Here is a 17,948-nt window from a genome sequence, read left to right on the forward strand (position 1 = left end):
TTATTATAATCACATAATCATAATTTTCATAATTATTTTCATTATCACCTATATCAATATTTTTTATTTAATCAGCATGATTACTATCATTATCCTCATCATTTTCCCAGTCATAAATGTCATCTCTACTATTAAACAACAAAAACGGGACAGAATGAAAATCTATTTAATTCAGAATGTTTCACAAGGTCCGCGGTTCAAGTCCCGCCGCGGCACTAATGTCCTTTGGCAAGACATTGATCTACATTTGCCACTCTCCACCCAGGTGTTAAAATGGGTACCCGGTAGGATGCGAAAGCTAATGTGGTTTGATTAGCAAGTGGCGCTTGTAAAATGGCGACTGGCTGGAATGCTCCCCAGGGAGTGGAGAATGTGCATACCTTGTGTGCGGGTAAGCCTGAATCCGATGACCGGGGTAATAATAATATGTTGTAAAGCGCTGTGATACACATGTATGTCTGTAAGAGCGCTATATAAATGCCAATATTATTATTATTATTATTAATATATCTCACACTATGCTACAAATTTTCTCACTCGTCATGATTTATTTCTTTGTGTATCTTTCAGCAATACTCCAATTCCTATGACTGTTTCATGAGAGGAGAAGAAATCATGTCTGGTGCTCAGCGAGTTCACGATTCAAAGTTCCTCCTGGAGAGAGCCAAGCACCATAACATTGGTAAAGTTATCTGGTTTTTGGATTTGAGGAAAACCTGATAAATTAAGTTAGTGATTAGTGCAACTAAATCCTAATTGCTTTGTGGTAAATAAAAAAAAATAAAAAAAAGGTATATTTAAATACATATTTCATGAGGAAATTGATATAATACATAAGTTTTGATGCTCTTTAAACTTTGTAGCAGCATGCACTTTTGTGGTTATGATGTTAGAGTTCCTTATACAATATACATAACGTATTTGCCGGCGATAAGGCCGCACCCCAACTTTGACCTTTCAAAAAAGGGAGGAAAAAAAAAGAAAAAAAAGGGGAAAAAAACAAACGGACACAACAAAATAATCATAATTTTCTCGAAAACACTATTTTTTTTTACAAACTGATACCAAATTCATCCATATTCTTATAATTTACCGGAAGTTTAGCTAAAAAAGGGATTGCAGGCAGATTTGGTGTCCGATATACCCCTACCACAATGTACGGTGTAATGCGAAACTGCATGAAATGGAAAAACAAAATGGCGACTTCGGATGGATGTTCGCGGCAGCTCCGTTAGACTGTTCCTTCCTTTACTTTTGCAATGCATTGGCACGAACTTAGATCAAGATCTATCGGCAAATGTTGTGTTACAACATTTTCATGTTTTCGTCTTCATGTCAACAATGCAAGATAAAATTGTCGGTAAGATGTTTGGAAATGTCCTGTACCATAGTGGTATTGTTATTTTACCGTTTCTAGTCCCAAACGTGCAAATTCGTGTTGGTTTTGGCTTTCGTTTTTTTTTTATGCCTCCGCCACCGAAGGTGGTGCCGGAGGCATCATGTTTTCGGGTTGTCCGTCCGTCCGTCCGTACGTCCGTCCCGTTTGACCGTTATCACAATATCTCAAGAACCATTTAAGATTTAAACTTAAGACTCGGGAATAGTATTTATCACCATAGGAAGACGATCTGATTAGATTTTGGAGTACGTAGGTCAAAGGTCACAGGTCACAGAGGTCAACTTACGAAATTCCTTGTATTGAGTTTGTTAGCGCGATATCTCAAGAACCATTTGAGATTTAAACTTCAAACTTAAGGATAGTATGTATCACCATAGGAAGACGATCTGATTAGATTTTGGAGCACGTATGTCAAAGGTCAAGGGTCACAGAGGTCAACTTATGAAATTCCATACATTGAGATTGTTATCATGATATCTCAAGAACCACTGGAGATTTAAACTTCAAACTTAGTGATAGTGTGTATCACTATAGGAAAACAATCTGATTACATTTTGGAGCACGTAGGTCAAAGGTCAAGGGTCATAGAGGTCAACTTATGAAATTCCATACATTGAGATTGTTATCATGATATCTCAAGAACCACTGGAGATGTAAAAACTTCAAACTTAAGGATAGTATGTATCACCATAGGAAGACGATCTGATTAGATTTTGGAGCACGTAGGTCAAAGGTCAAGGGTCATAGAGGTCAACTTATGAAATTCCATACATTGAGATTGTTATCATAATATCTCAAGAACCACTGGAGATTTAAACTTCAAACTTAATAATAGTGTGTATCACCATAGGAAGACAATCTGATTAGATTTTGGAGCACGTAGGTCAAAGGTCAAGGGTCACAGAGGTCAACTTATGAAATTCCATACATTGAGATCGTTATCGCGATATCTCAAGAACCACTGGAGAATTTTCACTTCAAACTGAATGATAGTATGTATCACCATATCATAATATCTCAAGAACCACTGGAGATTTAAACTTCAAACTTAATGATAGTGTGTATCACCATAGGAAGACAATCTGGTTAGATTTTGGAGCACGTAGGTCAAAGGTCAAGGGTCACAGAGGTCAACTTATGAAATTCCATACATTGAGATTGTTATCATGATATCTCAAGAACCACTGGAGATTTAAACTCCAAACTTGTTTAAATTGCTCTATGGCGGAGGCATCATTTTCGACTGCACGCAGTCAAAATTCCATCTAGTTTTTTACTCTTTCGTCGTGACTTTTTGATATTTTCTCTTCCAAAAATACTGCGGCCTTTACGCCGGCAAATACGGTAATGAAAACTTTTGCCCGAAATTGGACATTAAATCCCATGCCTCACGAAACACACACTTACCAGCTCCCATGTGGCCTTTGTTTGCATGCCTTTGTTTGCGAGAAACAAAAACAATGTTGCAGCCCTGGCTCAGGGTGCTATCTTTTCTACACAAAATAGGGGACATGTATTTTACTATTAAAGAATACCTCAATATCAAACATTCATTCACCCTTGATAGTTACAATGAGGTGTCAATTAATAGCATCCAACTACTAGGTCAGTGTTATTTTTGATGAAAATCACAAGTAGGAACGAACAACACAAATCACGGCACAATGCACGTGAAACCGTGCGTCCTTATTTGGTTAAATGGACTTCAGTGATTATTTGTGAATGAATCTATGACGTCACAGCCTCAGATCTCTCTGATGTGACATAAATTTTAATGGGACTACAATTTTCAAACAAAAAACACGACGACCATATGCAACCCACGATGGTGAATGTTATATATCGATGGAAAGAAGAAAAACTCAACAATTAGAATCCTTGCTCCCAAAGTGAGACGTTCCCGCGTTTTTGATTAACATAGAGTGAAATACTTTGTAGGCTTTTCCCATAGCGATTGCTCTTTTCTGAATGTGAATGTGTAAGGATGAATTCAAAGCAAGTCGCGACAAAGTTTTAAAATCTGCCGAACCATTCAGAATAATTGCAAAATTTTATGTTTGAATTTGTATTTGCTGTTCGCCCCAGATAGATTCTGCCCACAGTAATTGGTGCATAAAGCTTTAAAGAAAAATTGCACCAAAAAATTGAAGGATTTTACATGTTATAACCGCGCACATTCAAGCTGGGAGCGCATGACCCTCAGTTTTCATTATGTGAGGCATATTGCCATGTTTTAAAGCGTATTCAATAAAAGTTATATTGATTATATTAAGCTGTGTGTAGGTCAAGAGACAAGTTAGCATTTGTTGTTTTCTTCCAAAATGCAGATATTGAGAAGATCAAGGCCTACATTGATGCCTTTCGCTATGGAGCGCCTCCACATGCTGGTGGTGGAATAGGTCTGGAGCGTGTCACCATGTTGTACCTTGGTCTGGACAATATCAGGAAGACATCACTCTTCCCTCGTGATCCCAAGCGTCTTACACCATGAGAAAGCACAGTGCTCGCAATTAGTAATTTTTGTACCGGTAGTTTAAATTTTTTATGATTATAATCGACCTGTGATAGTCAGCACTATAGTAGAAACAATTTTGGGGTCTTCTTTAGAAATATGTATCTTTACAAGTAAGTATTTTAGAGTATACAACTTGAATGAGTCATTTTAGTTATTTTATTCAAGTTTTATTTCAGCATCTTACCTCAGGGATGTTAAAGTTTATCTTGAGTTCTGGTGATGATAAGATTACAAACTCACAGTATCAAATGAAAATACAAGACCCCCCAAAATAATGTCTTCCAAATGATTTAGTTCAACAGTGTATAGAGGCTGAGTTGTGAGCACAGGAAGTTGAACAAATCGAGCTCGTATCTCTGACTCCATAAAGTATGATGTCATACATAGAAACATATATGCCTTTCAATGAATGTGAGTTGCTAGAAGGTTTTGATAACTCATATATTGTCTGTTTGTAGCCAGAAGTTAGTTAACTCATATACTTTAACACACAGTTAACGCCCCTTTAGCTCTGAACAGATGATGTATTCTGATTATCCAAACAAACCCATCTATGGTATGATAAACAGTTCATAATTTTTCATGTCATTTTCTGTCAAAATATAATTCCACCACTGAAACTCAAGATAAATTCTAAAGAATGTGTAACGATGATAACAAAACAAAATAAAACAAAATTAAGCTCAGCTATAAAGAGATTAATCCAATTCCTCATGGTTTTACTTTTAAAAAATGGAAATGCCTTTCAGTGGTAAATTAAGCAAAATTCTACATCTACCTGTTTATGTTATAACGCATGGTGCAAACAATACGATCACATATGTGATCAGTGTGTAAATAACAAAAAGAGAGAAAGCAAAAGTTTGAATTGATAAATCTCATTCCTTTCCTTCCTTTCTTTTGTCTGTTTTTTATGTTGAGCATTATTTAAAAAAAATATGAAGGAAATGCTCTTTAGCTGAGTAACTATAGTTAGTTTATCTAGAAGTAGTACAAAACTCTCTTTTGTACAATTGATAAATTAGGGTATTATGGCATATGACGACACTGAGGATTAGTGTATAATAAACGGTCGACTTTATGCCATTTCCACCTTCTATAATTGTTTTGTTCCACCTTCTATAATTGGATTTTGATATTGTAAAAGCCTTAAAAGGTGATAAAGAACCTAACAATCATTCTGCTTTTATTTCATCATCTATGTATTCTTTAAATTAAAATCAATGTCTCTTATCTGCCCAGCAGGTTGTAGAAAACTGTGTGACAGCACTAAGCATACTTTTCATGTAAATTTGTCATACATTTGAATGCCTGTGAGAAGAAAAAAAAATCTCAGGTAGCACTACTTTGGTGAAATCCTCAGCATTCCAAGCCATTACAACAGCTACACTGCACTGTATGAAACAATGTTGATAACATCAGAATTAAGCAACTTTATTTTCCTGTGTTTTTTAAATAATTTGTTAAAACAAATAAATAAGGACAAAGGTTAGCAAATCAAATGATAGATATCCATCTCCCAGACCTCCTGATAATCCTTAGGAGGTGTTGGATTATTAACTGCAAAAGTAAAATCTTATTTTGTATAATTATGCTCTGTATCATGTAGGTGTTCAACACATGACTTTCATTTATTCCAATTTCCAAATCAAATGATAGATATCCATCTCCCAGACCTCTTGATAATCCTTAGGAGGTGTTGGATTATTAACTGCAAAAGTAAAATCTTATTTTGTATAATTATGCTCTGTATCATGTAGGTGTTCAACACATGACTTTCATTTATTCCAATGTCCAAATCAAATGATAGATATCCATCTCCCAGACCTCTTGATAATCCTTAGGAGGTGTTGGATTATTAACTGCAAAAGTAAAATCTTATTTTGTATAATTATGCTCTGTATCATGTAGGTGTTCAACACATGACTTTCATTTATTCCAATGTCCAAATCAAATGATAGATATCCATCTCCCAGACCTCTTGATAATCCTTAGGAGGTGTTGGATTATTAACTGCAAAAGTAAAATCTTATTTTGTATAACTATGCTCTGTATCATGTAGGTGTTCAACACATGACTTTCATTTATTCCAATTTCCAAATCAAATGATAGATATCCATCTCCCAGACCTCTTGATAATCCTTAGGAGGTGTTGGATTATTAACTGCAAAAGTAAAATCTTATTTTGTATAATTATGCTCTGTATCATGTAGGTGTTCAACACATGACTTTCATTTATTCCAATTTCCAAATCAAATGATAGATATCCATCTCCCAGACCTCTTGATAATCCTTAGGAGGTGTTGGATTATTAACTGCAAAAGTAAAATCTTATTTTGTATAATTATGCTCTGTATCATGTAGGTGTTCAACACATGACTTTCATTTATTCCAATGTCCCCAAAGGTTAAACTCAATGTAACATTTTATTTATTCATTGGTGATGGTTAATGCTACCGGTATACATTTATCAAAATTGTTAGTATAAAAGGACTGAAGATCAGTAGAACTGTATTTTAGATGATACAAGGTAATTGTATTATAAATTTACCTTTTTGTTTTAGTAGAGATGAGAATATGTAGCATGGAAAAGTGTGTAGCACCTTGTGAAGAGTAGTTCGTAGTTTTGTTTTGTCTTGTATCAAAGGGTAATTAATAAATAAAAGCAACAGATTCATATATACATGTAGTTAAGACTGTTTTTTATGTTTTACGTTTCTATTGTATTGAAAAATTCCATGTATGTATATTGGAAATGGACATGAAAAAATGATTTATGCAAGGGCCGAGGAAATATATAAATGTGTACCCCAGTAACCCTGAAAACAATAAGCCATTTGTTTTAAGTTAAGCTAACCTACTTGTTAACTTTTAGGAATTTCTGTATAATATATCTATACAGTTAACAACTTACGTATTCATACCCTTACCAAGATTTGTAATTTTAAGTTTGTGGAAACAATTTTGGTACCAATTTATGTTTCTTGATAATGTGATATATTAAAGCTTTTACTTCAAAGAATTCAACAATGGCCCTAATTCAACCAGTCCACCTTTCATTCTAAAGTTGCGAAAAAAACACACACAATATCAAATTATAAGGGGTATGAATAATTTAGTCATTAACTATATGTATAACAAATAAAACAATTGGATGTGAAATATATATATATATATCATATATTCATATTATTTTGAATCTAAATGTGTTTAAATGCCTCCTCCCACCAAAGGTGGTGTCGAAGGGTTATCCGTTCAAGAATCACTTTAGATAAGAACTGCAAACTTGATATTATATATCACCTTAGGAAGACAATCTGATTAGATTTTGGAGTAAATAGGTTCAAGGTCACACAGATCAACTTTAGAAATTCTAGCTATATTAGCCTTGTTATTGCGAAATCTCTAGGACCACTACTGATATAAGGCTCAAACTTGATGATAATATGCATTACCATAGGAAGACAATCTGATTAGATTTGGGATTAATAGGTCAAAGGTCACAGGAGTCAATTAATGAAATTACAGGTTTTAGCCTTGCTATTGTGATTTCTCACCAACCACAAGAAATATGATAATTCCAGTCGCATTTATCTTGTTTAAATGTGCAATCATCCAAGATCAAACTTTGAATCCCGACACGGCACTAATATCCTTTGGCAAGATATTAACCTGCATTTGCTACTCTCCACCCAGGTGTTAAATGGGTACCCGGTAGGATGCGACCGTCATTGTTGGTCAAACAGTTTTTGAGCATCAAGTAACGCCTGGAATGCTCCCCGGGGAGTGGAGATTGTGCACACATTGTGTGCGGGCAAGCACTGTATCCAATGACCGGAGTAATAGTATATTTGTAAAGCATTTAGAGACATTTGTACTAAGCGCTATATAAAAGCTAAATATTATTAATATTATTACTATCGGAGCTCAGAGATATTTCCAAAATTAAATTTGGGAATAGAAGAAATCTATGTCTGGACCGAATTTATTTATCAACACTGTACTGCTGTTTAGCCATATTTGATATGCAATCAACGAAGAATCATTTGAGGAATGATTTTTAAACATGGTACAAGCCAGTTTTTATTGTATAAAAAGTTGGGTTAATGGTCACTGGTCTGCAGATGCCTGGTCAGATTGTTACTATATTAGGCATTACTATTGTTCGTTCTCGTCAAACAATTTGGACGTGTTGGAATAATTTGGTTGAATAATTTCTTGTCCTTCATAAAGTCGGTCAAAATACTTCCCTTATTTAGAAACCACTATTTACTTCTATTTTCCCATTCTCTGGTCTTCTTTTTCTTAGTCTGTTCTTCTTCTTGTCTTCTGTCTTATTCACCATTGCTCCCTTTGTCATCTCTTCCTTTTTTTCTTTAAAAAAAAAAAATCTCTCGTTTTTCATCGTCTTATATACTCATCATCTTATTAAGCTTGTGTGTGATCTCTCCTCATAATCTAGACTTTTTCTTCACCTTTTTTTTTTCTCTTCACGATCTTTTTGTCGTTATGTCTTTCCTATTGAACGTTGTCCTTTATTGTTGAGATCTTTTCTTCTTTATTCCATGGATCTTTATTTGTAGACTATGGTTTATTCATCGCCATATTCCCACTTTTTGTTTAATCTCGACGGGCTTCTCCATCTCCCATTTTCGGTCTTCATCCTCTTACTTTTCTTCCCCCATTTCTGTTTCCTCCCGTTACCCCTTATTTTTGTTTTACCCGTCGTCATTTTGCATCTGCATTATACCATACACCCGAGTCCAAAGTCAATTGGATAAAAATGGAATAGTTTATGATATACTATGCATGATGTTTCATATCTTTATTTTGTTTTAAATTTTTAAAAAAGGGTAGTAACATATACTAAGTGATAGACAACATTTCTAATTACATTAACATCGATTCATATTTTCCATAAATGTAAAAGAAAGAGCAATACATTATCATATTGGTCGACTGGATTCTTACGAACTTTATCGTTTAAAGGTAATACAAAGTTTTGGTATGGGGTCATGAATTTGGTTCAAATGAACATATTGGAAGCATATGCGATCCTGCAATATTCAGTGATCGTTGTCGCGGTCGAAATGGAGTCTAAAGTTATGAAATTGTAAATAATAAACTCTTTATGTTGTATAGCTTCCTCTCAAGGTCAAGATATTAATTAAGCTATAAAAACAATATTTCTTGACGAAAATCGACCGATTAGCTATTCCGTTTGGAAATTATATATTACAACTACATATTCTGAGATTTTTATGGTCTCAGCTACCATTGTACGGTCGTAGGCGCTATTTGAAATTTATCAAAATTTACCGGGAGCACGGGTAAATTTTTATATTCAATTTTTCTCGAAAGCAAAAGTGTTTCAGGTGCTAAATTTTCTAGTGCTTATAAAACATCCACAGGGGCATCCGTTATATCAAAATTGTAAAGAATCACTATCCTTCCAATTTTCAAAATTTCCCAAAACTTTATACCGTTAAATGAAATCCATTCCACGTACATTCCTTGTTAGGTGACTATTTCATACCGTTTTGTTATATGATGACATGATATGAGGCCATGCCGTTCATTGTTTTCTTTTTTAAATAATTGTTCTCAATTCTAATTTTCAGTTCAATATTCAATTTTTCTCGAAAGCAAAAGTGTTTCAGGGGCTAAATTTTCTAGTGCTTATAAAACATCCACAGGGGCATCCGTTATATCAAAATTGTAAAGAATCACTATCCTTCCAATTTTCAAAATTTCCCAAAACTTTATACCGTTAAATGAAATCCATTCCACGTACATTCCTTGTTAGGTGACTATTTCATACCGTTTTGTTATATGATGACATGATATGAGGCCATGCCGTTCATTGTTTTCTTTTTTAAATAATTGTTCTCAATTCTAATTTTCAGTTCATGACAATAATCAATGTATTATGAAAATTTTGATTTATAGAAGAATGGAGAACTTTAATTTTCCCCATTCTCACATCATTTTGTTATATAGCCAAAACAAATAAATCAAATCTAATATTCATATACGTCCTTACTTTCGGTATAATTATGATAAGATAATAATAATCAGATAAAACCCCACATTTTTGTTGTTGAAATGGTAGAGACCGTCATTCCCCGGGTTTTAGAAATCAAGTTTGTGTCACTTAATAATAATACACGATGGTCTTGTACAGTGCGTCCCAGAAAAAACGAAACCGAGAAGTATCGATGTTCTATCATAACTTAATCAAAACTATAATTAATGAATGATACATATTTGGAAAGCTTAGAGTCTCCTCTTTCAGTTGATGCTACTCAGATAATGCATATTTTACGCATGAGTGATTAAAAGCAATTTGAAGGAAGGAAACCAAAAAGACATTTGGCGGGCCTTATCTGAATTTCGAAGAAAAATTCACATTTCTAGAAAGTTGAGTTTCTGCCCTTTCATATGACACCTCAATCAGGAAAAATGGGCCAGGAATGACAAAGTTCTGTTTGTTTAAAGTAGTGCTTGCATTTCCATAAACGAATTCGTTTTCACTGGCTGCCTGTCGTATTAATAAACGAAATTAACCAAAGACTTAACTCCGTTTCGTTGACAATCATCCTTGCATGAAGACTCTTGTCGACGGCTGATAGTCAACGAAACGGAGTTAAGTCTTTTGTCAAATCTGCTTTTTGCTACGGCAGGCACCCAGTGAAAACGAATTCGTTTGTTAAAATTATGAAAATGTAAGGGCTACTTTAAACAAACAAAACTTTGTTATTCCTGGCTCATTTTTCTTGATTGAGGTATCATATGAAAGAGCAGAAAATGAACTTCCTGGCTCATTTTTCTTGATTGAGGTATCATGTGAAAGAGCAGAAAATGAACTTTCTGGAAATATGAATTTTTCTTTGAAATTCAGATACCGCCCGCCAAATTACTTTTCGGTTTCCTTCCTTCAAATTGCTGTTAATCACTCATGCGTAAAATATGCATCACGTGAGTAGCATCAACTGAAAGAGGAGACTCTAAGCTTTCCAAATATGTATCATTCATCAATTATGGTTGTGATTAAGTTATGATAAAACATCGATACTTCTCGGTTTCGTTTTTTCTGGGACGCACTGCATAACGAAAATGTTATCATTCACAGAGAAAATATTTGTCTCTAAATGTGCTAAGTGTTACCTTTAAATGTAAGTAAGAAAACAGATTCATCTGGTGTAGTGGGCATCACCATATGATTGCGTTTGGTGTAGTAATCAAACACATGCTTTTCTCGTTGCAGCTTTAGCGATGAGTAAAGCTTAATGAGAGCGCGGATTGAAAAGTAAAATGTAAAAAAATGGAAAGGAGCTGCACGAAGGGTGAGTGGAAATGCCAGCGGCTATACGGATATGAACCATTCCGGATGGGCCGTTTTACAAAATTATCGTCCGCCTGGGCTCAAAATGACCGTTGCTTTGCATTATAGTTGTGCGAATGAAATTGCGTTGTTGAGAGATAGGCGATATAGGAATGCCCTATTAAGGGATTCGGTCAGGCGCACGTGCACAGGTTAAGGAGGAACAACTACGATGAGATGAAATCGAATTGATGTGTTGTTACGATATCAACGACATCGAGAGAAGCTTGACTAAAATGGATGGATGGATGGCTAATTCAAGGACCAGGAGGATTAGTGGTGACCGGCTTCGATTCTTTTCATCACCAGCGACATCGTTGACCATGCATGAAGCCCGGCCATAAACAACCGACATCAACTCCGCTGTGGAATTAAACCAACTACAGCTGTAATCGCCTCATCCAATATCATAATCATCAGACGACGTCATCGTATGTCGACTTTTGAAGTGTGTGATGCAGTTTCCATGGAAACATGTTTTCAATCGCGGTAGGCGGTGCTTGTTATCAAGGGTGTAGAAAAACAACACCTGCTACTCCAACTGAAGTTGTGTCATATTCTCAAAGTAATGGTATATTATACAAATAATGAATGGTTATGAGTTCAATAGTGCGAATATGTTCATGAGTTGAAAGATTAACATTCTATTCAACGAGGCGTCAGCCGAGTTGAATAGAATTAACGTTAATCTTTCAACGAATGAACATATTTGCACTATTAAACGAATGAAAAACATTCATTATTTGTTTTATACAACATCGAAGAAGACCTAATAGAACGTTAATCAACAAATTATGCTTTACTCCTTATAAAGATAAATTACAGTTCGAGTCAAGCCTTCTCAATTACATGCAGATTGCCTTCGCGTCAGATACACGCAGGGATACGCGCGCGCACATGCAGCAAAGAGATACGCAGTCTGCATATAACCAAAAATGCACGGCGCATATAACCAAAAATGCACGACCGTGCAATATACCATCTATTGAATATCATGTGACCAACAATCGTCCAATCAAATGACAAGGATCCACGTAGGTGTTGCATAAACCACTCTATAGCTAGCAGAATAATTCACCAGCGAAGTTATAGCACAACATCTATTTATCAACCTCGTATTAATGTCCAGTGTATACATGGATGTAAAGGATAGATCAATATGGTTCAGCTACCGACTTAAGATATTTAACATCTTCCTGGTGTAGCAAAAGTATATATTGAAAGCAACGTGATGGTACAATGGCAGCTAGTGACTTTATGAGCAATTCATGCAAACTATGTACACGCGTGTATAATTTCAAATGTAACCATTTAAAATTGATACTGTCTTGGAAGTTGGACAATATAATTTTGCGACCTATAATAGTATAGTATAGCTTCCTAAACAGAGTTTGTATATACCGAGTACTATAAACACGACCAATTAGAACTAATTTGAATTTGGACAATGGACAAAAGACAGTGTATGACATGAGGGATCAATATAAATTACATTGTAATTTCTGATCGTTACAATTAGCCCAACTTCATCAGGAAATGAAACTGAAAGACACTCTGGATTTGACGAAATTAATAAGGAGCCTGGTGATGCTGTTCCCTATAGCTCAATGGGCCCCGCGAGATTTTTCTATAAGTAGAAACTTTACTGACGGTAATTATGTATTTGGCAAAGGAATCAGAAGAGTTTAAATCATCGCGTATTTATAGCACAGTTCTTTCACTTCACTGGAAATAGAAGTATCTGAGATTCGGCAGCATTTAGAAAATAATCTATTACTGGTACAGTTTGGCTGACGGTTTATAGGAGACCTTGAGGAGTGTTTCCGTTGTGTCTGTTTGAACTATTTTGTTCATTTTAGGAGGCTTAGGCAGACGACTTTTGAAGAGATCTTATGAGGAAGTTCCTGCGTCCGTTGCTGTTAATAAACGCTTTGTCTGCAGGTAACCTAAACACCTAAGTAATAGACAGCAGCGACATCTTGATTTAAGTCTCTTTTTATCCTAAAGGTAGTTTCACTGGTCCAGTCCATCGATATGGGAAAGCAAATTGTTTAATGCCTTATGGACTTGGAAATTGAACGGGGCTGCAATGTGAATAAGCGCGAATAAATTTTGTAATGTTGCAGCAATAGTGCAACCAATACACCTTTGTGATTAACAGTAATAAGTAAAGGACATCGTTGTAAAAATGATCAACTGAGGGAGAAATCACTGAGAGCACGTTAGATTGACACTTTAACCTCTTGGTAATTTACTGGCGTCATCATCGCGCCGTCGCGGACCTGAATGAACTCGATGAAGACCAGGGTGTATAGTCAGGACACGGTGACAAGCATGCCAGGAACCACAGAGCTAAGAGGCACGTGTAATTTGGCGATAACCAGTCGTGGATACGAACACCTTTACAAACTCCTGTTTATTGGTGACTCCGGGGTAGGAAAGACGTCACTCATATGGCGGTTTTCTGATAATTCATTCAATAACGCATTCATCCATACAATAGGTGGGTATTTTTGTTTACATCACAATGCTTAACTTAATTTGCTCCTACTATAGCGTTAAATTCAAGTCAGATCGATCAAGCATGGCATATAGCCTATAGGTCTACTGTTACTGCTAATTATGTAAATTATGTTACTGTGCAGGGAATTTATTTATGCTTTTTGAAGATCATATTAATCACAATGTCCTCCATTAGTTTGGTTTTGTTGCGTTGTGGAAATCGCATCAGGGGTCAGTGTCAATATGATTTTTCTTCTGTTTGACGTGAACAACTAAACCGTTTTGTCAGGCTCATTTATTTTTCAAGATACGAACACTCAATTGAATGCAGTATATGTAATAATGACAAAATATACTGGTTGCATTAACCAGAGCTAATACAAGTCATGATCGAGTTGAAATATCAATAATGTCTGATGTTATTTGAAAAATGGAGAATAGTGCGCTTTGTTGCAATGGAATGACAATGGCGGGGGCGGGAGGGCAGGGGGATGAAGAAATTTAATCCCGACTCCATGGCATCCGGTCATGTGTCTACGTTATAATTTATTCTGTAATTCAGAACATGCTTTCACATTCCATCTTCCTCTGACACCCTTGTTGATTTTTGCCGTATAGAAAACGAAACCTTGATATTTTCATATTTTTTTCCTTTATGATAATATTATACGAGGATTACAAATTTTGACAAAACTAACTATACAATTCGGCAAAATGCGAAACTGAATGTCGATAATAATATATAGCTTGAACATCTTATAAGCTTGCCATGCATAATGTATGCCAATCACTTGAAATTAATGCCGATATCAGACAGATTTTGATTTACCGACATTATGAAATGATACGTAATTCCATCTGAAGGTCTATCCAGGTATAGGAATTTATTCCTTGAATTTCAGCATCCTATAGTACGGCAGCTGCGCTAAACCATGCTATAATAAGGGGCCTATATAAAAGTGCTGCGCAGGCGCCTAAAACATCCCCTGGGATGTATATGCGCATAATAAAGGTATAGGTTAATATTATTATTATTATTATAATAATAATTATTATTATTATTATTTTTTTGCCTGGTTGTTACTCATCACCAGATGAGCTTCTCCTTTGTTTTGGTGAAGGTTTGCTCCAGTCTGATCGTTATCGTAACTTTTTGCCCCCTACTAGACAGGCGCGGATCCAGGATTTTCCAATAGAGGGGGCCGGAAATAGAAAATTGCGCAGACCGTTTTTTCAACTCAACATACCAATACTGACAAGGTCATATAAGAAGCACCATACCCAATACCCAGGGGGGGGGGGGCTATAGCCATCTTGCCCGAAAAGGTATTTTTTTTGGTTTCACAATTCGGTTAGTGAGCGAAGCGAGCGAGAAAAAAATTGAGCATAATATGTATTTTGTGAAAGTGTTATTTATCACCAAAATAAACGAGAAAAGATATCAAAATTCATATTCGGGCAGGTCGCTGCCCCCCCCCCCCTACCACCACCCATTACGCACGAAGCGCAGAAGCTTTGATGTTTCAGGAAATTATTAGAGAAAGAAGAGGATTCGTTGAACCATTCTCGACTCTTAATCCTAATTGTCTGAATTCAGTTCCTCCCCCCCCCTCCCGCGCAAAACGCGGAAGCTTTGACCTTTCATTAATTATTAGAAAAAGAAGAGGATTTGTTGTTCCATTCTCGACTCTTAATCTTTCTCTGAATTCAGTTCCTCCCTCCCGCGCAAAGCGCGGAAGCTTTTACCGTTCATTTATTATTAGAGAAAGAAGATGATTTGTTGAAACATTCTCGACTCGTAGTCTGAATTCAGTTTCCCCCTTCCCGCGCGAAGCGCGGAAGCTTTGAACTTTCATAGTTTAATGAAATTATTAGAAAAAGAAGATGATTCGTTGTACCATTCTCGACTCTTAATCCTTCTCTGAATTCATTTTCCCCTCTCCCGCGCAAAGTGCAGACGCTTAACGTTTCATTAAATTATTAGAGAAAGAAGACGATTCGTTGTACCATTTTTGACTCTTAATCCTTGTCTGAACTCAGTTTTCCCTCTCCCGCGCGAAGCGCGGAAGCTTTGAACTTTCATAGTTTAATGACATTATTAGAGAAATAAGATGATTCGTTGTACCATTCTCTACTCCTAATTGTCTGAATTCAGTTCCTCCCACCTCCCGCGCAAAACGCGGAAGCTTTGACCTTTCAGTAATTATTAGAGAAAGAAGATGATTTGTTGAAACATTCTCGACTCGTATTCCTTGTCTGAATTCAGTTTTCCCTCTCCCGCGCGAAGCGCGGAAGCTTTGATTTTTCATAGTTTAATGAATTCCGTCTCCCCCCTTGAAGCTTGAACTTTCATAGTTTAATGAAATTATCAGAGAAAGAAGATAATTCGTTGTTCCATTCTCGACTCTTAATCCTTCTCTGAATTCAGTTTCTCCCCTCCCGCGCCAAGCGCAGAAGCTTAAGGTTTCATTGAATCATTAGAGAATGAAAACTATTCGTTGCACCGTTCTCGACTCTTTAATCCTTGTCCCCCCCCCCCCCCCATCGCGCGAAGCGCGGAAGCTTTGACGTTTCATTAAATTATTAAGGAAAAGAAGACAATTCGTTGTTCCATTCTCGACTCTTAATCCTTGTTTGAATGCAGTTTTTCCCCTCCCGCGCGAAGCGTGGTAGCTTTGATGTTTCATAAAATTATTAGAGAAAGAAGACGCTTCGTTGTACCGTTCTCAACTTGTCAGAATTTTCAAAAATGTTTCTTTGTCTCCTCCTTTTTCGTCCTATGTCCTCTTACTGCCCCTACCGCCCCTGGCTACGCGCCTGCTTTAAAGGGAAAATGAAACAATTATGATTGTGATAGAAGCAATAATGTAGAAATGAAAGAAGTTTTGTGTTATCGGGCGAGGGCCGGGGCGTAGCGACCGAGCGAGATTTTGCAATGTTGAATGCTGAAATTAAGCATTCTAGAAAATCCCTAAGCCCAATATGTACGTTCTTTCCGCTATATTTCTAAATTTCCTGGGGGACGTGTCTCCCTATCGGGCCCAAGATTGCCGCCCCTGTCCATGATTACTACCAACATGAGTTCAAATACAAGCACAAGCGAGGGGGGGGGGGGACTTTCTTCTTTTTCTTTTCTCCTTTTGTTTCTCTCTCTGTTTCTTTTCTCTTCTTTCTTTTCTCTTCTTTTTTTTCTCTTCTCTTTTTTTTCTCTTCTCCTTTTCTTCTTCTCTTCTCCTTTCTTTTTTCTCTTCTTTTCTTCCTCTTTTTTTCCTTTTTTTTTGCGCCGCCAATAGGGGGGGTGGGGCCGCGGCCGTTTCGGCCCCCCTGGATCCGCCACTGCTAGACAATCACAGTCCCGTACGCGATTACAACTTCGGAACTTTCAAAGTCTTGACATTCCATTTTGTAGAACGCGGAGATATATGCTATCAACTATCCCTTCTCTGTCAGTCATTTTGAATTCCTCATTGTAATGCAGTATATCAACTATTTATTTATTTTTCTATTTATCTCTCTCACTGTTTATAGCTGTGGAACCTTTTTTTTTGGAGATTTCACGTAAATATGCAATGATCTTCAATGATTATCTATAATGCAATTCACTTTAATATGCAAACTTATTTATCGTGGATATTCCCTGTTCTTTGATCTTATTTTTCACTATCTTATACTACCTTTATTCTTGTCTTCCCTCTCCCCCTCACTTCTTCTATTCGTATCTGTTTCCTCTCTATTGTTTATAAGATGCATGATTTTTCTTTTCCTTAAATGTCATTAGTTTTGAATTCGTCATTGTAATGCAGATATATCAAATATTTATTTATTTATTTATCTATTTATCTCTCTCACTGTTTATAGCTGTGGTACTTTTTTGAGATTACACGTAAAAATGCAATGATTTTCAATGATTATCTATAATGCAGTTCACTTAATTTGCAAATCTATCTATCATGGATATTCTCTGTTCTTTGATCTTATTTTTCACTATTTTATACTCCCTTTTTGCTTGTCTTCCCTCTCCCCCTCTTTTCTTCAGTGTAATATACTCATATTACTTTACCTCGTGCAATATCTTTTTGATAATATTATCCTTGTACTTTTAGGTTGTTACATTCCGTGCTTTCTCATGTTACTCATGCTTTGTGTGA

At 36.1% G+C, this 17,948-nt stretch overlaps 1 protein-coding gene and 1 long non-coding RNA gene across 2 annotated transcripts in view; both read left to right on the forward strand.

Moving 5' to 3' along the window:
* Nucleotides 1-5,234, forward strand: part of LOC580219 — a 30,706-nt gene extending 25,472 nt beyond the window's left edge. Inside the window, exons 13-14 of the long non-coding RNA XR_004066751.1 lie at nt 571-682; nt 3,727-5,234. This is a non-coding gene — a long non-coding RNA (aspartate--tRNA ligase, cytoplasmic). The remainder of the gene's footprint in view (nt 1-570; nt 683-3,726) is intronic.
* A 3,397-nt stretch (nt 5,235-8,631) lies between these two features.
* rab8 (GTPase homolog) overlaps nt 8,632-17,948 on the forward strand; it is a 34,586-nt gene continuing 25,269 nt past the window's right edge. The window contains exon 1 of the mRNA NM_001123503.1: nt 8,632-8,641. The gene's annotated coding sequence lies outside the window, so the exon portion shown is untranslated. The remainder of the gene's footprint in view (nt 8,642-17,948) is intronic.

Source organism: Strongylocentrotus purpuratus, unplaced genomic scaffold (assembly GCF_000002235.5).
Source record: "Strongylocentrotus purpuratus isolate Spur 01 unplaced genomic scaffold, Spur_5.0 spur5_scaffold_6, whole genome shotgun sequence".
Taxonomy (NCBI): Eukaryota; Metazoa; Echinodermata; class Echinoidea; order Camarodonta; family Strongylocentrotidae; genus Strongylocentrotus; species Strongylocentrotus purpuratus.